This window comes from Anopheles funestus, chromosome 2RL (assembly GCF_943734845.2).
Source record: "Anopheles funestus chromosome 2RL, idAnoFuneDA-416_04, whole genome shotgun sequence".
NCBI classification, from domain to species: Eukaryota; Metazoa; Arthropoda; class Insecta; order Diptera; family Culicidae; genus Anopheles; species Anopheles funestus.
In genome coordinates this window covers 23089509-23111880 of record NC_064598.1, presented here as the reverse complement: position 1 = coordinate 23111880, position 22372 = coordinate 23089509, and the positions used below count along the sequence as shown (strand labels likewise).

Here is a 22372-nt window from a genome sequence, read left to right as displayed (position 1 = left end):
GTGATAATAATCAGCAGCTCATCCGAACCGATCTTACCAGCCTACGAAGGGTAAAGGAATGTCGTTCCGGCAAATGACGTTCCCCGGTGTGACTTGCCGGCGTGTCATTTGGCGTTCGGCATCGGCGTACGATAAATCATTGCGAGAGAGTGCTAATGAAATTAATTACCACAGCCCAAGCGTACGTTTTGGGGCGAAAATTTTTGTCCCGTAACTCAGTATTAAGTGTCAGCGTTTTGCGGTTTTAGCATGAGATTGTGGTGCATTTTTGCACGCGAAAGTGGGTACAAATATTTGCAAACTCTCTGCGATCACACTAATAAGTCACGTGGGAATGAGCTGGTAGAGTAGATAAAGCAGGGAAGTGATCTTATATTGTGGCTAACGGCTAGTTTTATTGTGATTGTTTTTTCTCAACGCAACGAATAAATTATCAAGATAAGTTGTTTTGAGTAAATTTTAAAGATAGGAAAACTCAAAATATCTAACTCAAAAAAAATTGCTTATCACTTTAAATCGCACCCTAGGCGACGGGTTCCTGAGCGACACTCATAGACCATCCCGCCATGCCCAAATTTGTAGCACGGACAGGAAATTAGACGCCTTGGCCGTGGTACACAAACTGTGGTGAAAAATTTGATTGAATTAATTTAATTGCCCAATTGTGTTTTTTGCCACCTTTCTTTACTTTGGAACGGGTCTCTATTCCGCTCTATTGCATCGGTAGCAGAACATAGCAGTTTCGAGCTAAAGTTTCGGAGTTTGAGCTTTCGCCATAATTAATGCGGGAAGATGATTTCACAGCGCAGATATGTCAAGTAATCCTACCGGAGGGGGAGTGATTGTTGATAAGGTATGTTTAGTAATGATTGGGAATTGAATGAAATGGAACAATGGTTTTTGATGTTGAATAAGCTTCTGAGCGTTTCCACTACAAGCCTTTTGATGGTAATGAGAAGCTTTTGAATGTTTTTTTTCGAGATGAATTGCACAAAATAGTGATAAGGAAGAGTGAAATGAGATCCCCTTTACGTCTTATTGAAGAATGATTCAACACAATACAAAATCGTGCATTTTTTGTGCTATTCTTATCCGTCTTGAGGTTGATTTTAAATTATTTAATTGCAGCGGAGATTCTATTAAAGAAATGCTACGTTTTCTATTCTGAATATATGACTGTATAATAGTATTAATCTATATATATAAAATTCTCGTGTCGCGGTGTTAGTGTGCAAACTCCTCCTAAACGGCTGAACCGATTTATATGAAATTTTCGCTGAACGTTCGTTAGGTATGAGAATAGGTTTAGCGCTATAGTTCGTTTCGCTAGGTGGCCTCTGGCCAATATTATGAGTTCTTTTTTGTTTTTCCTACGGGTGTTATCAAGTAGGCATAGCCATTTTTCCAACACGAATAATGTTGAACACTACTGAAACAAACAAGCTCTAACGAATAAATCAATCAAAGTAGTAGTGTCATCTGTACGACGATTTATTTGTGCAACTTTTTAATTAAAGCGCAAAGTGAGTGATAAATAAGTAAAAAGCAAGTGTGTGAATAATTAAAAACATGCTGTTTAGTGATTTTCGGCTCGGTAGTACATGTGGAATAGGCGCCTTACACGGAAGGACCTGGTATTAAATCCCAAACGTCATGGGAAGCCAGAAATGCCTCCTGAAGTAGTAGAAAAGAAGAAGAAAAGCCACAAAAAAGAAGAAAAATTGCTTTGATTGGCAATATCATTTGGATTAAGAATGGCAATAATTTAAGAATTTTCTAATAATGAACGATGTACTCTAATCACCACTCTAATAATACCACACGAATGAAGATTGAACACTCAAAATGTTTGTTTTAATTACAAAACGGATGTTTAAGGGCAAAACTAGGTTTGCCGGGTAAGCTAGTTTATAATGAAACTTTATTACTTTCTTCTAGATTTTGTTGAAGAACAAAATGTGAAAGAAATAATATTCCTTTGGCTTATTTGAATATATTCCGGGCATCCAGAACTATTACAGTAATTTTTTCTCTCTTTTAAGTCTTTTTGACATTGTAATCTCATGAAGTCTGGTAAATCTGCTATTCGTTTTTTGCCAAGATCTACCCATTTAGTTATGAGTACGTCAAATCACAGAGAATTTGAGAATGCCCGACCAAATGATAATACCTGAAGTCCCATTGTTTGGTTTAAAAAGATATACATAATAAACGACACTTGCAGCATCAGTGACTTCATTATAACATAGTCCTCAACTAACAAAATAGCATAAAATGTTAGCCTGGCTTATCGCCATCCTCGCCAAGTGACATTTCCCTCAACATATGGCTAGTGGCGATTTGGCGCTCATAAACCATGGAAAACGAATGTCTGGCAAACACACAGAAATGAGGTTAAGGCTGTTGCATCCATCCTTAAGGCCGGGGAAGGCCTAGTGCTGAAGACTAACATAGCGCAAAATGTAGCTAATAGTCAGCATTAAAAATGGTAGTGCAAAATGTAGCGTACTTCGTCGGCAAAAAGGTTACAGTTGGTTCGAAGAAGGTATAAAACCCCGAAAGCCAGATGTTTGGTATGGAAGAGCACACTTAAGTGACATTATCTACTTGCCATTCGGTCGAGTGGCATAACCCGGTACCGGCGGTGAAATACTGTACGGAATGTATAAACTGGCCAAACGAAGTTAACGCAAAGCTTAACGTAAGCTAAATAGCAATCCTTTCGAATGAGGTCAAAATGATTGGACAACTTGGAGCTGGACGAATGCATTCTTCGCATCACCGGTATCTCAATAATAGTAACGACAAGTTTTAGCACGATCGCTTGATCTCCGTTTTTGAGGTTTAATTAAACCGCAAACACGTACAATGCGTAAACAATCGTCTTTTGCATAGCAAATAGTTTTGATACGGCAGTTAAAGCTTTAAATGTGGAACTGTTGGAGTACATGTTTTTCTTTCCGAAAGTAAGCCTATGGTAGGAAGGAAGGGAGAGAAAGATAGAGCGTTAAATTGAACTAATGGAATTTCTATCGTCTAGCAAAGCGGGGGGAACTTAGTTACTATCACTCCGTGAATGCCTTTCTAGACCAACGATCTCTGTGTGCACATTCCTTGCGACACTAGACACGGAGGAAAGCTTTATCGCTTCAAGCTGTAGTTGAACACTTACACACACTCGCTCGCTACGCACACATACACACAATGGGAAAATAAGTGTCAAACATGGCTAGATTCGGAACTGCGATTCGAACTGCTGCTCGATTGCACACGGCAAACCCCGAAACGGTGTCAACTAGCGCGAACGTAAATGGAACGATCGAGCGAATGATCAAGCGTCACACCGATGTGGACGGTAGTGGGACAGACCGTACAGAGCACATAATATTATTGCAGCTCTTTGACGGGCAAGCCTAAGAGGGGCAGGAAAAAATACCCAGCATCGGGAAGAATGGAAACGCTTCCCGGCTTCGCATTACGATGTAATAGAAGGTTACTAAAGTATGAAATCGTACAATTGTCGTTACCATACTGGAACGTACGGGCCTTGTTGCGTTCCCAGTGACATGTTTGTACAAACGGTGCGAAGTAACGTGGTGCAAACATATCTGCGAGATCTATAATTCCGCTCCATTCGTTTGCAAGCAATGCAAAATCTTATTATCGTCAAAATCAAAAGAAGCAAATGACGGGATTGCTTAAATTTTGGAGCGTCTAACAACATGGCTCTTACACCATGCAGAAGTACTGCCGTGTTGGCTTGGTCCCAAGTTTGGGCTCTATGCTGTCCGGACTCTAGTGTCAAACATGATATACACCCCGGAGACCTACGGTTTCAGCCTACGCATCGTACCATGGTGAACCATATTACAAACGGTGAGGAGAATGCAAGCCCCAAACAGCAAAAAGGGCAAAGAGGAGATTTATGGACACCGTGGCACAGCTTGAAGCCGTCGTCATCGTTCGGGGGACCGACTGTCGGCTGGCTTTTGGGTCGAAACCGTAGGATGCTGGCCAGCAGTGTGGCAAGCCCAGCAGCTGTTGTTTGTGGAAGAGAAGGGCCACTAACTACTCATTTGGGCTTTCCAGAGGGCACCCTCGGGTCTTTGAGGGGGCTGAATGTGAAAGCTGAACCGATTCGCACACGAAACTCATTGCGGGACGGTTTTGGGTGCTTGTTTGAAGCCGTTTTATTTTAGCACCCAGAAACGGAAGCCTTGCGCGTCAATCATTCGGTGTGTACTTGTGTACCACGCATTTCAAGACCATTCCCGGCCTGGCTGGGAATGTACGCGCATGCGTTACGGTTCGATGTCTTACGCAAGCGTAAGTACGCGCGTTAGATAGCCTGCCCTGCTGGCGCATATCGACATCGATGCGGTATTGATAGTGATTGATCTGCCGGAGGGTAGTCCACCTCAGGTGGGGGGAAGTGAATGTGACACGAAACGGGGGGCAAGTAATTGACTGGAGTTTGTATGCGGTGCTGTTCATATGGTGCGCCGTAATGACAGCTTTGCTTTCAGCTGGGAGAGTTTCGGACCGAGTGAGTGTCGTTTGATTAGCTGGCGCATACATTTCGGGTGCCCTGACAGCTGTCCTGCACTGACGGACTGACTTGTTTTGCGGACTCTGCGGGACATCAGGCAACCAAATTAGACAGCCATTAAGTGTGGCTGTTCGGTTGCGTCGCTCGTTTGCGCGACGATCACAGTACCGCAGGAGTAAAATAGGCTGGGGAAAAGAGGGTTTTTGGTGAAGGTGTAGAAGAATGATCGAGATACCAAACCGACAAACTAGAGAACCCTAAAATGGATGTGTTTTAAATTGAGCATAGTTAGGTGCAATTTTGCAATTGAAAATTTGAAATACGAGCTCGTTGCAATCAATGTAATTGAGTGCTATTTTATTTAGATTTTATTTGTATTTATCTAAACCCTTTTTAAGAGTTTTCAAAATGAAGACAAAATTGTTAAAACAGGAACAATTCTTGTTGGTGAAAATGTTTAGAACGTCATACACGAACAGAACGTTACAAAACGGAGGCTTCAATTTTTTAGCTCGTTGGAAGTGATTTTCATTTGTTCGTTCGTGCATCAATTTTCACTCGCACATTCAGCGTGTTCAGTTCAATCGCGGGACCAATCTCGCGTCCGCATTGTTTCAACAATGCTTCTGGGCATCGGAAAACGATGGTACGCAAGTGCTGTGGCACTGCGTCTTCAAAACTCGAACATTTCGCACTCTCCGATTCGATCGAGTGAACTGAATTGGCTGAACCGTTTGATGGGTGGAACAAATGATGGGTAGCGAAGGTGGAAACAAATATGTGTTAATTAGCAACCCAATTAGTATGGCGAAAAGGAAAGGCGGGGTGGGAGATTGAACTGTGTAGAAAAGTGTTTTTCGGCCGATGATTCTGCTACCATTCCCTCCACCCCGTTTCGTTTCATGATTGAGCAGTTGCCCACCGTTGTAGCGTGCCGGCTTGGGAAATTAGAAGAAAAAAAAACAGCCAAACGACGTGTGAAAGATGAAGGAAAAGAGGGAAAAAGCAAAACTCCTTCCCAAAAATAGGTAGACCCACTGTTTCGTGAAAGCACCCATAAGTGAAACGATTGCTCCGAAGCACCCGAACTTGCGGATGCGATGCAGCTACTGGTATTGAACGGTGGGCGCCTAGCAATGAAGCGGTCGTTTGCAAAGTGGCCACTTCCGCCCGGAATGAAATGTTTTCGCCTGCTGTTGTTTGTATGTGTGTGTGCGCGATCAACGTGGGGTGAAAATGAAAAGCCATAGCGCACAGACTCCAAGAGAAGAACTGCTCGAAACCGGTCCAATTTTGCTAGCGAACGTGCGAAGACGAATGTGTAAAGGCTACGTTACTTCAGTTGCTACACGGCGGACGATTTTGTGCCAACATTCCAGGACAAGGTAATGTGCTAGGTCATGTGATGGTGTGTGCTATGGGGTTTATTGTTTTTTTGAAAGGAAAAAGTGGAGCTTCTTTTTGAATGAATCTTGTAATAATACTGGAATTGCCGATCACCGAAGAATATCTTATACTGAGTATACATAGAGAATCAGACCCATACAGGGAAGATGTCCAGAAAATAAAAGATCAGAACTTTTAAGGCGCTCAGCATTTCATCTGTCTTGGGTTTCTATGAGATGTTGACACAAGAAATTCCTGTCTGGTGACCAGTCGTTTTACAGCTTAAAGATCATTATAATTTTTTTTCTTGAAGAAAGTTATTGAAAGTTATTATTATATCAGGGCATTCAGTCCTATGCGGGTTCTCCATTCGGACGCTTTAGACGAAGTTTGAATATCTGAAGTATTCGTCAGTAATTGGGATAAAATGTTTTCCTAATAAAATCAAGATCTTCCGATACTAACTTTTAACCGAAGATAGGTTAAATTTTGCACTTTGTTCCAGTCGTGTCTATGGCACAGACTAGTCCATGTCCTTGGCACACAATAATCGCATTGCCCATTGCCATTTTGTATAATTGTGGTAAGTTTGTCGGGCATTTTTGTATGGTAATGCCCTTACACGTCGTTTTAATTTTGTTGTTTTTCGTGTTTAGCTTAAAGTTTAACTCCAACTAGAATTTTTGATAATAAAGTGACATCCTTAAAGCTTCTCTATTCGTATGTCGCATCGCTTCTGTCGCAATTATCTAAGGAATGCAGTCCCCCCGAGCCTGAGCAATTAAATCCCTTTCTGCCACGCTTGTGTTTGCCAGACATTACATGCAAACAAGAGCAAAACTTCGCGCTCCTCTTCGCTCTGTCAGCTCTGATCAGATGGGGCGATTGCAAATGAAAAAAAAAAACTAGCGACAAAACAAAATTGCCATGATCGAACACAAACCGGTGGCATGCTTTTTTCCGTTGGATCGTGTTGCCGGTGTAGAAATAATTTTATTAGTTTTACAGCTCTACAAACACGCACACATACGGTCGCGTATACAGAGCGCTAAAGTAAAGGAAGCTGTCGATCGTGATGCTGGCATGCTTAACGGCGTCCGACAATCGTTGCATTCTGATCATCGTAATACTCTGGCTGCATTCACTAGGAACCAGGAGAGCAGGATCGAGACTAGTCAACTTAGCCCGGCCTGGCTAACTGTTGCAGCAAATTAAACAAAGAATCAATGCAACGCACCGGACTACTCGGAAAAGGCAACGCCAGTGTGCGCCTTCAATTTAATCATTAACTCAACCTGTGAAAATGTGCAATTGCAGCTGATCGGTGCAAAACTTGACTGTCGGTCTTGCGATTCTACGTACGGACGATAATTCGCCATTCAGCTGTTCCTTTTCTGGGATTTGTTGAGCTTGGTGGTTGGAGTGCCGAACGGCATGGAGACGACCAATACCAAACGAAAGTGGCAAAATGGTGGCACTTAAACCATGGTGGACGCTCGGTAGATGCTGGTTTGTACGTTGAATTGAAGCTTTTCTATCTTTCCGTTCCATTCTAGTGCCGGGATGACCTAACAGCGGCTCACGAAACTATTCCCGCAACTGGCTAAGACGCAGGCGAAGATTATTACCTCGTTGGTACAATGGAAAAGCATGAAAAAGGTAACCGTAGAACGTAAGGCTAGATGCGGGGATGGTTTGTGCTCGTGTGTAATAAAAATATTAAATTTATGAAGTGTGGTAAGTTTCGCCACATTGCCGGTTCCATAAAGACGCCTTATGTCGTTTAAATAAATAGCCTTAATTTTAAGTGCTATGATTAAGGTCCGCATCAGTTGTTCTTCGGTGCTTGAAGCCGATGCTAGGCACAGGGTTGTGGAGTGTGGACTGTAATAAAGTAAATATTTGCTCACGACGTTTCTTGGATGGATGTGAAAAAAAGAACTGAAGCGATCACCTCCGCTTCAAGCTTGCCCAGGCCCGGGTTCCAGGTTCTCAAGCAAAGAGGTACCGAGCGTTCGTAGCTTTTTCCCCCCTTTTCCATCCGGTTGGTCGTAAAATTTCATTAACACAGGCCCCAACGGTCGATCACGTAATTGGGATGGAAGGCAGTTAAGGAGTAAAGATGGAAGGAAAAAAAAGCTTTACAAAAACGTGTTACTTTCCCGATCGGTTAACGATATTGTTACGGTCGGTACAGCGGTACGGTGTTTGTTGGTGTGTCTCTTGCTATGTGTGTATAATGAAGGACGGAAAACGTTAGCGAACAACGAACAACGAGTGAAACAGGGATGGGATGGTAAATGAGCTTTAAATAAGCTTATGTTATAATAACCGTTTATGTTCAATTTTGGTAAAGGTCGCTGTGTAGTAAAATTATGATCATTTGCAACCAGTGATAGTGCCGAAATGGCTGGACGGTAGTTTCGAAACAAAACCCCATTGTATTTTAGCAGAAGTATTTTTAAATGTATTGTAAATTATTATAGCAACGCAAAAAGTACGTTCAATTGTTACATTCTTGATTATTACTTTTGTGCTTCAATGGTTTAGCGTGATCGATAGTTAAATATTAAACAGAGCTGATTCATTAAACCTAAAAAACACACAAAGTCAATATCGAATGAAAATGAAACTCATTCAATTAATTAACCACACCACAGTGTGTAGAAATAAATTCATTGTGTATCAAATAATTATGCATCTAAGAAAAGAAATGCAACGATACCTAGTGCTTAATGTCTACCTTTCTACTAATATGGGAGGCATGTGAAAATGTGTCTCTCAAACAATTCCAGTGCGATGTGCACTTCTCTTAATGTTTCTCTTTTTTTTTGTCAGTCAAGATTAATCATTCTGCTCTGCACTATCCTTCAGCAACTGTCTATCGGGAACAGATGTTAATCGGCACGGATCCGACACGGCAGAATGGAATGAAGGTTTATGATTAAGAGAAAGTGATGTACATGGAGTGTGGCAGGTGCCAATTCGCTACGAACCGAGCACTTATTCCGCCAGATGAGTGGCTTCACACAATTACGGTTCATTTTCCATCCGTTGTCGCTAATGTTGTCGTGCGGTCTTGGGGGTATGTGGTTTGTGGTGGTGAAATTGAGCAGTAATCAGTAAGGTTAAAATACTGCACTATCTTATGTACATCACAATCAACATAATTTTAGATTTAGTTTATCTTTATTAGGTGAATCTAAATAAGACTATTTTAGGCTGCGTGCTTGTCTACATCCTTTTGCCTGTATTTTGAAAGCTTTAAGGGGTTTAGCGTGGTTTAGCGCAAGTTTTGAAGTAAAAGGAGCCAAAATAGAAGTTAGTTCTGGACTCTTCACCGGTTGATCTATAATGTGTTGGGATAGATAAGATTTTTTTCTCATTCTGAAATTTGCTCCCAATGAATTTTATTCTATACAAGCTTACCAAAGGGAGTCAACTTCAACTTGAAAGCAATCGCAAAATGACTTTGACTTTACTGCGTAATCTTGAAAACCCTGTAAGGGTCAAGTAGTGCAATAGAAACCTTTTTGTTACACATTTTTTATGCTCAGTATGAGACAGCGTTCTTGTGAAAACATTTGTCTTCATCTTCCATCAGACATGGCACAGACCATAAACTGTACTCATTCTAGTAAAACTGATCTTGTGTTTCCACTTTAAAGTGTCACAAAAAATCCATGTTGATGTTATCCTTAATTCCCTGGTGACATTTCTAGTGCAATCATTTCCAATACCACCTGTGCGCCGGTACTGTTTCGTTCAATCGATTAAGACACGATTCCAGTTTCGATTAACACACGATCATTATGCCCATTGCAACACACGGTACAAAATCCATGTGCAACATTGTAAACAGGCATCAAACATCACCAGGGGGAAAGCATAAACATACGACCCTTCGATGCTCGGTTGGACATTTCCCATTCGGTGAACATCATCATGAAGCGTCATGTGGGAAATAGTTGAAGCTTTGACCATCAGCAACTCTGAACAGAATCGGGTACGATGAGGATAGGACGATATTGTGAAGAAGTGACATCAGAAAGAAAAAAAACCACAACCACAACCCCCAACAAACATTGCGAGCAGTGTGTCCGAACCGATCAGCTTCCGTTTTCCGCAACCAGCTTGTATTGTGTTCCTTGACCAATCTTACTGGCGCATGTGCATCGTTCTTGCGTGCGGATTGCGTAGCTGCGAGAAGATGCGGTGCGGATTGCAGTGTAAGGTGAACTGCTCTAGTGCGCCACAGCCACAAACAGCATCGTTTCGAGCGTCTAGTTTTTTCACCCTCCCATCTTTGCTTGGTGTCATTTCTTTCCCATTTAGTTTTGTCTGCTAGTGGCGGTGTTATGCCGCAGGTTTCGATCTGCGGTCACAACATTGTATGCGCACAATCATTAACATTGCATTGCCGTTTACACTTGGTTTGTCTGGCTGTTTCCCACCTTTCATTGAAATCCATGGATAGCAGGTCCGATGGTGGTTTCGACTGTGCAATCGAATGCGTTGGCATGGTTTGGAGTTGCATTCGTGAGCAAACGAAATGGGGACATACACACACACGTTGGGTTAGCACAGGGTTGATCAGTGCGAATAGAAAGGGATTTTATAGCATTGCAGGTTTAGAAAATATCAACTGAAAGATGCTGGGGTAATTGCTAAGCGTTTTAAAATCTTCTCCGAGAAACAGACTCCACTCATGAACCGTTTTTTTGCCAATACTTCCGGACGCGGTATTACCAAAACCGATCGTTTGCAAAAGTACCGAGCTGTACGTTCCCTCGACGCGGCTAGAAACCTTTCCTTTGGATGATGTAGTACGCGAAACGTGGATACGTGCGCCGTGGTTGTAAAGAGAGAGAGAGAAAACTAAAATTCCCCTATCCGACATTGGCCTCGACCTCGGCACAAGGGACACAAACATCTACGCAGCATCAGTGCTCCTACGCAAAAGCACATTCCATTGCAATGGGATCGTCGTACGAAGGCAAAAAAAAACACACAGCGAAAAAACGATAAACTTGCTCCACCGTCGGTGGAAAGGCACACCGAAAAAGGCGAAGTTCAAAGCACTAATGGACACGCTTCTAAAAGGGCACTGAGGGGCTGAGACGGGAAATGTGTCACGAGTTTCACTGTCACTCTGCCGTGCGTCTTGGCGACGATAATGTAACATCACAAATGTCGCTTGATTTCCGAGCGGATCTTTCGGTTTTAATGAGACAAAATATGCACCGCCACGTGGAATTGGTGAAATTCTTTACCGAAACTGTGTGTTTGGCCCCCCCGGCGGGCAAGGACGGCTACGAGCATCCTGTGAAAGGTGCATCGTTCTACTTCGCAGAAGGTGGAGTTCTATCAAACTCCAGCCTGTAGCATGATGAAGGTGAGCACCTAGGATCGTTTGGATGAAGAGCATTCAATTTCCAAGGAAAGATGTCACTTAAAGTAGTCTATTGTACATCAAATCAATTGACTTGTTGAGTTCACTAGAACCAGAGTTGATACTAAGTCTTTTGCCATGTTTTTAATAAGGTGCGAATTTTAAAATGCAACACACATTTCCTTTTCGCTTCCATCCTCTCAATCGGATAGAGTTCCAAAGTACTGAATATATTTCAATTCCCGTTGGGAATGTTAGTCCCTGTCACAGACACTGACAGCATACGAACACTTGGGGTCGTTTGATGCACTTCATTTTGTACCAACTAAAAAAAACGACTGCTCTTATCTGCTTCGTTGGTACGTTTTTAACATGCGTTCTTCTGTTTCAATGTCTATCCCTGTACCTTCGTCCATATTCCGATATTATTTCAATTAGACCGAATGTACGCCCTACGGGTACGGGTCCGAATGTATGCGGCTGGAAATATATTTTTTGTTGTCCCTCCCCATTTTCGTTATCCTCTTCACTTGTAGCGCATTTGCAGCAACAATGTTGCAACTATCCCGGATTGATCGGTTCAGTTCACATGGAGCAGGGTGCCGGTTCATATGCTTGCCAAAACCCCCCGAAGGGACGGAAAATACTTGCCACCACAAGACATAACACACCGGCTGTCGGCTTTTTTCTCTCCTGCTTTCCCTGCTCTTTAGCTCTGTGGTTACGGGGTGAAAAAAAAACGCCGAACAAGATCAAGCCTTTGGGAAGGTACAGCGATATGCAAAGTTGAAGCGAATGGTTTAATGGGTAGCTTATGAAGCAAAAACACCAACCACGACAACTTGTTGATTGGGAGCAATTTTTCAAAAGTCTAACATTCGAGGAGTGTCAATTAGGCGGCGGTAAACAGAAAAGATCACATCGTGCGTCATCGATTATCGTACGCGTTGGTTGCACCAGAAGCACCAGCAGCAACAGGGTTGTTGTACATGAACTGGATTTTTAATCACATTGTCACCTGTGTCATTGCATTAAAACCAAACTCGTAAAGCATTTATGCATGCAATCGTGTAACACGACGGTACGTGATTATGTGATCGATAAGCCAACCACACGTGCGCTTAATTACTTGGGCCGTTCTCAGCCGTGATATTGAACCACTCCGAGTGGCTGCGCGGAAGTAACACGTGTTCCAAAATGACATTTGGGACAACTTAGCTGTCGGCCATCTTTTTTGCACCCGTCAAAGGAATTGACTTTAAACGCCACGCGCTCGGGAAGGTGTGAATCAGGTGCAAATGTGTGAATTTCTGTCTGTAGGTCAACTTTGGCACATGCTCCTGATGCTTTGCTGCTGATGTTTGGGATCAGTGTAAAATTTTTACACTACTAATTACCATGCTAAAGTGAAAGAGGAGACAGAAAATGGCTTTGTGCAGTTTATTGACTGTTTGTGTATTAGCTAATGGAATGTTAAAAATAGAACCGTTGTGCTAATAGTGTTACTAATAAGCAATTAATATTCATCAATGTTTAAAATTAATTCGCTTTAAAATCGATTCGTAGTGGTAAAGGTTTATTTGTTTCACATTGTTCAGTTGCTGCTTTTACTTAGTCAAACTAATTTTGACAAGAATTCGTAAAAAATAATCGGAAATTAAAAGTTGCTAATGCTTAATGAAAAATGTCAAATATGACATGTATTTACAAATTTCAATGCCGACCTTTGAATGTGAAAAGGAGATTTTACATGACATTTTATTAGAGATATTTCTGAACTTCAAGAAAATGTAAATGAAATGTTTTGTATATCTCCCCTTAGCGAGATGAATACGAATTTAATCACTAAGTCATGTATGTTACACACCCAAACATCGATCAGAAGCACAGTGTAAGATCATCGAAACAGTCCATTTGTGAGCTAGCTTACGTTGTTACCATCATACCAAAGACCATTCTTTCTCTACAATACGAAGATGTTCAGGAAACGGGGTAAGCAATGCGTGGCAAATACTCTTGAGAAAACGACTTCCCGAACGGGCGATGGTAAACGTGTGTAAGTGTCATGTCCCATGATGATCGTGGCCCATCGCCACCGACCGCTTCGGATCAATTCGATCGAACCGGATTGGCACTCGATCAAAACAGTCTTCTTCTCGATTCTTCTTCCCACAAACTCATCGAACCGCAAGAGCCGAACGTCGATCGCGAGAGCGTGCACTTCCGTTTGCTGCACAGCCTCCCGGAGCCGATCGTGCTTTCGTGATGATTTGTCCCGCGAAAGCAAAAAAACAACACGAAAACAGAAGTGAAGATGAGCGGCACTAAGCGCGATGTAAGGCGCGAGCAGGTGAGGAACAAAAAAGCTTTCCCCGTATAGGGGAGGAACCGGTCTGCGAGTAACCTAATCTTCTCGAAAGGTGTCTTTTTATTAGGCTTTATTAGTTTGGTTTCCGCGCACTTGCCACTACCACCACCGTTGGGTTCCCCTGCCCGGATCGCTAACCGACCCCACGGTTAAGGCCGTTATCCGATTTCTTGTACGAGTGTGTTTTATTTCTTTGGCGTATCGTGAGATTTCGATTCATTTTTGCGGCCCGTATCGTTCGGTTTCGTTCTTTCTGGGGGTAACGCTGAAATACGCTCAAATGCTCTCCCCATCCGATAGCGTCGCCATCGGCAGCATCGCGACATCGGTCCGGGCTGTCCGACATTCTTCCACTTTTAATCGGAACCCATCGATGACTTCAAAATTTCACCATTCCCCCGTACGACGGGTTGTGGATTTTATGCGGATTCCAGCCCGTTTGCGGAGTTTTTGGGGACGGGTAGGATATCTGACACAAGGGTTGGTTGGTATTTATCGTTGGAAAGACGAATAAATTAACTAGTTTCCTGGATGCGCCAGTGGCCCTGTGGGGTTTGGTTGAGTTTTGTCGCTGTGAAAGATTATTTTTCATACGAAAGCTTATATTTTGCCGTATGGTTGTTTATGGATGTTTTGTGCAATGAAAGCTCAGTTACAGAAATTATGAGTTGTAAGAAAGTTTTCTTGAAAATGTATTGAAGATCAGATCTCTTGAAGTCTTGATTCATTGAGAGTTGAAATCCTTGAATCTATTTCTAATAATTTCCCAAGATTTACCTAGATTTTAACAAATACTGGAATTATGTATATCCAGAAACAAGTTGTTCAAATTATAATCTCTTTACAGCTATATAACACACTCGTTATGGAGAGATTCCTTATGGCAGGAATTTCACTACCGTTCAATCGATTGCGGGTGATCGAACCGAATGAAGTTACCAACTCACCATCGAACGAACCGGACCTACCAGTACGCAGGTTGGGCTGTTGGGTGGCAAAACCTATGGTCGCCACCGGAGAACCACTTTATTAACCTGTGCGAGGGTCAGATTTCTCCATGCATGCCTTGGTGCCGGGATGAATCTTCTGATATGAAGTCATATTTTATCATCCACAGTCGCGAAGAGGGGATGGCCTTGGCAGGCCTTAATCGACTTATCTATTCGTGTGAGCTTTAATGCGAAGGAAAATATTGAAATTCTTCCCCATATGTCATATGGCTGGCCCCACACGGGTAAAGTATACGGGAGCCATAACACCTTCCAAGCGTTTGCTTTTTTTCTTCTTCTTCATCTCCTAATGGTAAACCTTGCCTTGCCTAATGGTAAACCCATCCATGAGAATATCGATTCATTACACGATTGACTATCGTCTTTATTTGATCAATATTTTCATGCTAGTTGAGGACTAGGACACTTGCCGTGATCCACAGCAAACACGGCGGTAAGGTGTCGTTTGCAGTGACTAATGGGCACCAATAACAGTAATAACTGGTCAACAATGAGCTTCGATAGGATTTGGAAAATTGCTCCCCTAATCACCGTGCCGTTAATCATTGATCGGCCACACGGGGGTTGGTCGATTATTGGTAAAACCATTCCGTAGAGTTCCGTACCGCGTCCGTAGAGTGGCACGCAGAAAAATGTGAAAAACCATTTGCTGATGTTGCTTTACTGGAGGCACAATTTGTGTTTTGTCTTGCATTGGAATGTAATCGGGTGTGTCCCGGGCTGGATGTTGGAGCACAAATAAAAAGGTTTTGAAACATTCTCAATGTTGTATCCATTGCAAAACCTAGACGACTAGGTGAGTGTTCATCGTGTTTTGTACTGTCATAAATTCTTATTGGGTAACATTGGGCAATCAACAAAACAAGCAAAAAAAAAGCAACAAGAAACTATCCCACCCTTTAGAGCGCTCCTCCCAGGTGGGGCATCTGTATCCGGAGGAAAACTGGATTCTTCATGGCAGGTACTCACACGCACGTACGTTCCACCATACTAGTGTGGGTGTAATCCCACCCCATTTCTTCAACCGTTTTCCCCCCTTTCCTTTGGCGATCGGATCGATCAACGCAGGAGCACATTTCATTTTTGAATCAAGCTTATTTATTTATTTATACTAGCGTTTCGTTTTCCTTTTTCATTTTATTTCACTGTGAAACGTTTCCTTCGATCTTGGAGGTTGAGATCCGCCATAAGGCATTATGTGTGTGTGTGTGTGTGTGGAATGATCGCACCCATCTCATCTGAGATGTTTGATCTGTGTGGCAAAGTGGATACAATCGTTTGCCAATGCGGATTGCCAAGGTGTGAGGTCTATCGGTTACTACTTAATTCGCGCTACCCCAACAGAGTGTGGGGGACTGTTGGACCACCGCATGGTTGACTAATAGGCATATCGATGCGATCAATTCCGATAGCATGATAAATAGTTTGTCCGGCCAGAGAGAGAGAGAGAGAGAGAGAAAGAGACAGAGGGGTTAAATTGTGTTGTTGTTTTGCCTATCGGTGACATTTTTTAAGTCAACTGATACAATCTGAGATGGTGAAGCCTATTGGTGACGCCTTCATCGATTGCTTTGCATCTGTGAAGGACACTACTCGCCAGAATGGCGAATGATTCAATGGATTAACTCTATTTTATAGCTACAATATGGCAAGTTGTAGGATGGTGGGTCTTTTAGTATACTTAGTAGAGGTGTTGTTCTACACTATATGATGTTTAAGCATCCTAGCTGAATATCCTCAGAATTTCTTGGACTATTAATTCCAGGAAACTTCTAAAATATCGTCACGATACTATAAATAAATTAATTTTATTTTCTTTAAAACATATTCTTCCATAGCTTCGTCAGACTGGTGGCAAGCATCTAGCAACAATATCGTACATGTTGGGTTTCATTTGATCAAGCCCAAAGTCGCCTCGATGCCTACGTCATCGGCACCAGGATAAGTTTTGTGTTGGGCAAACATTTCAATAACTGACCATCTGGTCAGCCGGTTTTTTTTTTGCTGCTGCATCCAACTGTAGCAGCGGCTACAATGCCAACAACATGCAGTCCTATGATTTCCTTCGCCGTGGGCAACACAATAAATCTCTTTTGCAATGGCAGCTTCTTATTCGTTTTCCATCCGCCCGTTATTTCGCTCGATCTCATTCGTTCTTGTACGAGATGCAGCAAAAGGCACGCGCGGACGTCTGTTGCAACGGGCGTCAGCCCATCCTCTGCGTCCCATTGCACCGACCGACGCAACACCGGCAGCGAATATGCGTGGGTTGTGGGATTAGTACCCGTGGCACTGTAGCAAGCGAAGAACCCGATACGTCGAGCTTGCTCAACGTTTGCTCCTCTCAAGGATATGCGGTGGACGGATTATGGGCTCATAAAATCGCAAACGATACGGGGAGACGATCGAAGGGATGAGAAGGTGATGCTGTGCGCCTTGGAGTCGTCTGTACGAGCGAGCTTTAATATGGTGTACCCATGTACCCATGGCGCTCGGGATATGGGTTTCGATGGGTTTTCATTTTCTCATTCCTCGGCTTCAATTTTAACGATCACGCTCTAATTTAGACGTTATTTACAACGTTGCACCAACGGGGCAATAGGTAGGCACGGGACGCGAGAACATTCCGCAAATAGTTTCCCAAGTGGAACGCCATACCATTCGGGCGGGGGCATATGTAGCCGGCGCATCCTGTTGATATAGCTTGTAGCGTTATAATTAAAACGACAGATCCTGCTTGCTATCGTGTAGATAATGATCGAGTAAACTAGAAAATGTCACTAGAGGGCAAACCGCTCGACATGAAAATCAGATAAATTGTTTAAGTGAAATTTATGACATCTTGCAGTTGGTTTTCTTTTTAATTAAAATTTAACTAATATCGTTTACTATCAAGACATTCTCTTTCAGAGATTCCTATAATCTTTCTTACATCGCTATTACTTTCCTTTTCTTTATGTAATGTTCTTACATAAATCCAATCATTTCTATCGGTTTTTGGTATCGCTTATTTCCGCTTTTGTTAACTAAGCACCAAATAAAAACTGCGCTTTGCGAGCGACAAAACAACCCCTTTTTATCTATTGACATAAGGTGAGTGGTTTAAGCCTCATAATAAAAACTCCAGCTTTCAGCAGGTTGATGTGTATTTGTGTGTTAGTTTACTTTCCAAACTATAAGCCACTCCCTGAGGAATTTTTGAGTGCAAAAATGAGCGAAAATCAACAGCTCACGGTATCGTGTTTTAAAATTTATTTTATTTTGCTCCCCGTTGATCGTGATGATGATGCTGATGCACACTGGCAAAGCGATTTCATGGTAAGCTAGACGACCGAGAGATTGTGCATTCCTGTGAATGGGGTGGGTTTTTCATCCCCAGTTCATCTATTTGCTTTTGTTGCTAATGTTTGCTAAAGGCGCTACTAAGCGAATAAAGTTTGCCCGGCCAAAAAAAACCCCCTTTCCTACTGATGATATTTCATCGTTTTATAAGCTGGAAAATGAGGTGAAAGTATTTTCGGTTATTTATCTCACATCTTGGGCGGTCGGCTTACAGGTGGTTGCAAACTTCGAAACAAAAAAAACACACACAGAAACGACAGCCCGTGCCAAAGGAGTTGAAGCCGCGGCTACCAAAACCAATCTGTTTAGAAGCTGAAATGTTGAAGAAAAAACACACAACAGCAAAACATCGGACCCTGTAATGGAACGGCACACATTAGCACTTAATGCGGTGCGAACATGATGCATTTGATTTGATTTTCGTTTGGCACCGGGACAAAGTGCAAAGTGTGGCTGGAAATAAAGGAAAACATGAGAAAAAAAACAACAAACGCCCCAACTGCCACGCCACGTATGTCCATTCGGAACGCCGAAGCAAACGAACAAAAAAAACCCACTTTAGCATAATCGGGCCGTATATAAAAGTTAACAACATTCTCTTCCGGCGATTCGCTCCTCCAGCGGTTGGCAAAAGTGAGAAGGTTGAACAAATTTTTATGGCTTCCCAGGCAAGGCAAAGCTGCATGCACCGAACGCCATTCGCCGGGACAGGAAGCTTTCCTCTTCGGTGAAAGGGGGTATGCCGGCAAAGCATCCCCCGATGATGTTTGAGATCGTTTTTCGTTTCATTTTTTTTTTGGTTTTTGCAAACCGGAAACCGGAAGGGACCGGTTGATGGTGTGTTTGCGAAGGAAGTGTCTCGTTTATGCTGCCATTCCTCGTGCTCCGCGTCGTTGCAACGCGGGGAAAGCATACCGACAAAGCTAGCAGTACCTTCCATCACCGGGTTACGGTTTATTTGCATAACGCGGCAACATAAATGTCGTTGCCGATCGTAACGCTCTTTCGTTCCGTGGCCCAAGATGCATCACCTTTCGTGTGCGTTTTACCAAGGAAAGGTTGTGGGGGGTTTCTGGTGGAAAGTGGCCTTCGGAGTGACATTTCATGATGCCGACGGGGAAGTTAAAGGTATAGGGCCCGGGAGAAAGACAAACAAACGGCGACCGATGGCGGAAGACGCGTCAAAGAGGTGAAAATTGACCGGATAAGTGAACGTTACAAGTTTATTTTGATGAAGTTATTCCGTATTCCGGGGTTTTAGTAGGTGGGAATTGGGTTTTTAAAGATGGAAAGGATTTCAGGGAGGTCGGCCGGTGGGGTTTACCAACATTCAAGAGCTAATGCTAATAGGGAAAAAAGGGTCGGGAAAAAGGTTGCTGATGCCGGGCTCGCGCGCACAGTGACAGTATAATGATTAGGGTGCCGGTGACGATGTTACGAACCAATTCCCTGCCAAGTGAAGATCATCTGACAAGGGAAAGCTATGGATGTGGAAAATAGGAGATGCGACCTTTTGCGGAAGAACGCAGTAAGGCGAAGGGAAAAAAGCCTGTTGAGGGGCTAATCGAGCAGTCTGTAAAACAAATACTTTCAACAGATTGTATTTACGATTCTTTACTTTTCTAAACAACGGTTGCGTAACGTTTTTGTTTTCGACAAGGAAAAAAGCTTGTGCTTGTATGTAAGCTTGTACGTAGTTCAATTTTACCAATTCTAACAAATAATTGCAAGTAAGCAAAATAATATTTTTTTTGAGATATGTCCATAACAAACAAATCGATGTATGTTTAAATCAAGAAGTGCTCATTTAAGAAAATGTATTGCCCTAAACATTTTCGTAAAGTCTCGCTTCTTTGTCTGTAATGGTATAAAACATTGTCATACTTAAACATTAAATTTTAATGCGCCCTCTTAGTCATCGCATTGAATTCACGAAGTAATTCTAAGAATGACTAGTGAAAAGAACGAATGAATGAATAGATCATGCGCAAATTCTAGAAGTACCCGATAGTAACTATCCGCGAGATTCAGGAAACTCCTCAGTTAACAGTCTCCGATTCATCTATTCAACGCAGTCTCTTTGCAATGAGGAAATATAGCATAATTCAGCTATGTAAACAAAGCCAAAGGGCTTAACTTAACTGTGGTGTATGCCGATGTCCTTTTTGTTCCGCAAAACGGTTCTAGGGAAGAGTAAAGCAAAATTTGACCCATTTATCCGAATGCGTGTTTAATGCAAATCGGGTGAGAAACTTCAGGAGCACCCATATCCAAGGCATGTTGAAGCATGGAGTATGGAATTGTGGTGGGAACGCGAGTGTTTTTCGTCAGTAGCCTCGTGAAAATCAATAGAACAACGACAAAACACCAACCTCATGCGAGAAAATCTGGAAAATTCATTGGTATACACGTACCATGAAGAATACTTTAAGAAGAAAGAGGCCTTTTTTACCGGTTTTGTACAATATTTCAAATGGTTTGAACAAACCTCAATCAAACCTAGTGTTTTGTGGGCGTTTCAGTTTGCTAAAGTTGATAAAACTGGCCTTACGAATAAATATTTTTTTTTTGAAATCTTGAAACACACATGGAGAAAATAGCTTCACGGTTCTTATCTAGAGAAAGTGATTAATGTGATTTCAAAAATATAAATATTTTATTTTTAAGTGTTTAAATATTGTCAAATTTATTTATTTCATGTAAATGTCACCAAAAAAATTGTGCGATCAATTTTGGCAAAACTTTTTTGCATTGTTCATTTGACGCGTTATGTGTTGATGTGGTTATACTAACATTTTCCCGTGCTGTTAGCTCATTCCAAGTGCCACGGATGATGTTCGGCATGTGTTGAAATGAGTGCGAGAAACTGCCGCTGATTAGCTACCCCTTGTGGCAGAAACAGCTGATTTCGCGAGTTAATTTAATTGATAGAAAACGAAGCAGTCGGAAAAGCGGTCCCATTTGCAGCCCTAATGTACTGCCCGGTTCACACCCCGTTGTTCATTGATTCCGCTTCGCCTCCCTTATGCCCAATGGATCGGCTCGGTTTAGGTGGGTCTTATGTTGTGAATTAAGATAATCATTTCATCCAACAGCCGGTTCCGCCGGCTCGTGCTTGCTACCCATGTGAACGCGAAAATGCCGTCCAATTAGCTCGCTTGACAAGCAACCGTCAACCCATGGGTCTGAACATGCTGCCGTTCGGCGAAAACTTTAACAAACGCAGTAGCGTACAGGGCATTGGGCAGGCACAGTTTGCCGAAACGTTCGGGCCCTTCTCGGTCGGTGGCATGATCCTACCGATGGATAGGCTAAAGGCTAAAATCTGGCCAAACTGTTTTGGTTGCATAACTGGAGCCAAGGTGGAGATCGTAAAGCTATTGCTACCTTCAGTTACGAACCCCCCCCTATAGCTCCATGCTCGATCCCATGAATGTCGGGAAAGCGAAAGTTTCCCTGTTTTTGTTGTTGGCGTTTGCTTTTGAAGAAAAAAACCCATAATGCAACAGCAAGATGGTGAATCGAAGTGCAGAAATAGACATATTAGAGGGCTTAACGATGGTAAAGACGTAAGGCAATGTGGGCGGGGTGAATGCTGTTCGTTTTCATTAAAAGCAAACATCATTATTTACCATGCAGCAAGAAGGAACCTAGCGTTTTACATAGGGAGGGTTGGTACCGTCCCCAAAATGGGAGGATAGAGAGAAAGAGTTGAACGAAGGCAAGAGAAAAAAAACGCCAACAAGAAACCCCAACATTGGAGTATTTCTTGATCTGTCGATCGCCAAATACATCCCTTAGCCTGTTAGCATTTGCTTCATGATATGTTTTTATTTTCCTGCCAAACCATCGCGCCCCAGCGAATTGAAATTCCTAAATTCCTGAAGAGCTAAGTTATGTTTCTTTAGAAAAGCAAATAACATAAATATTAAACTAGACAAAATAAACAAACACACACACACACACAGCCATACATTTTTATGAAACTTAAGGTGGAATGATCATCGTCTTGTAGCGGGGCATGAATGAAGCAAAAGCAGCATGGGATCGGCCATTCGAGCACAAGGATCGATTTCTCGCAAAAATTGGAAAGGGAGCGCACAGTGCGACCGGCTTAGGTTTGCCGCCATCTATCACGATGGCGCGATCTTTAATTTTTCGTACGCTTTTGTTTGTCTAATAAAGTCTGTACAATACTTCGACCAAAGTCGAGGAGTTTGTACGATGTTGCATAAGATTGTCGTTAAATTGTTGTTAGATTGTTAAATTAGAAAATTATCGGAAGTTGCAAATGAAATTTTCAAAATCTTCAAAATTATCTTCGA

At 42.5% G+C, this 22372-nt stretch overlaps 2 protein-coding genes across 3 annotated transcripts in view; one reads left to right on the top strand and one right to left on the bottom strand.

Annotated features, from left to right (window-relative positions):
- The window catches only part of LOC125762229 (atrial natriuretic peptide receptor 3), a 106634-nt gene that overhangs the window by 26942 nt on the left and 57320 nt on the right, over positions 1-22372 (top strand). Inside the window, exon 2 of the mRNA XM_049424086.1 lies at positions 7492-7594. The gene's annotated coding sequence lies outside the window, so the exon portion shown is untranslated. The remainder of the gene's footprint in view (positions 1-7491; positions 7595-22372) is intronic.
- LOC125762221 (F-box/LRR-repeat protein 7) overlaps positions 1-22372 on the bottom strand; it is a 70353-nt gene that overhangs the window by 35311 nt on the left and 12670 nt on the right. The gene's annotated exons all lie outside the window — the stretch shown is intronic.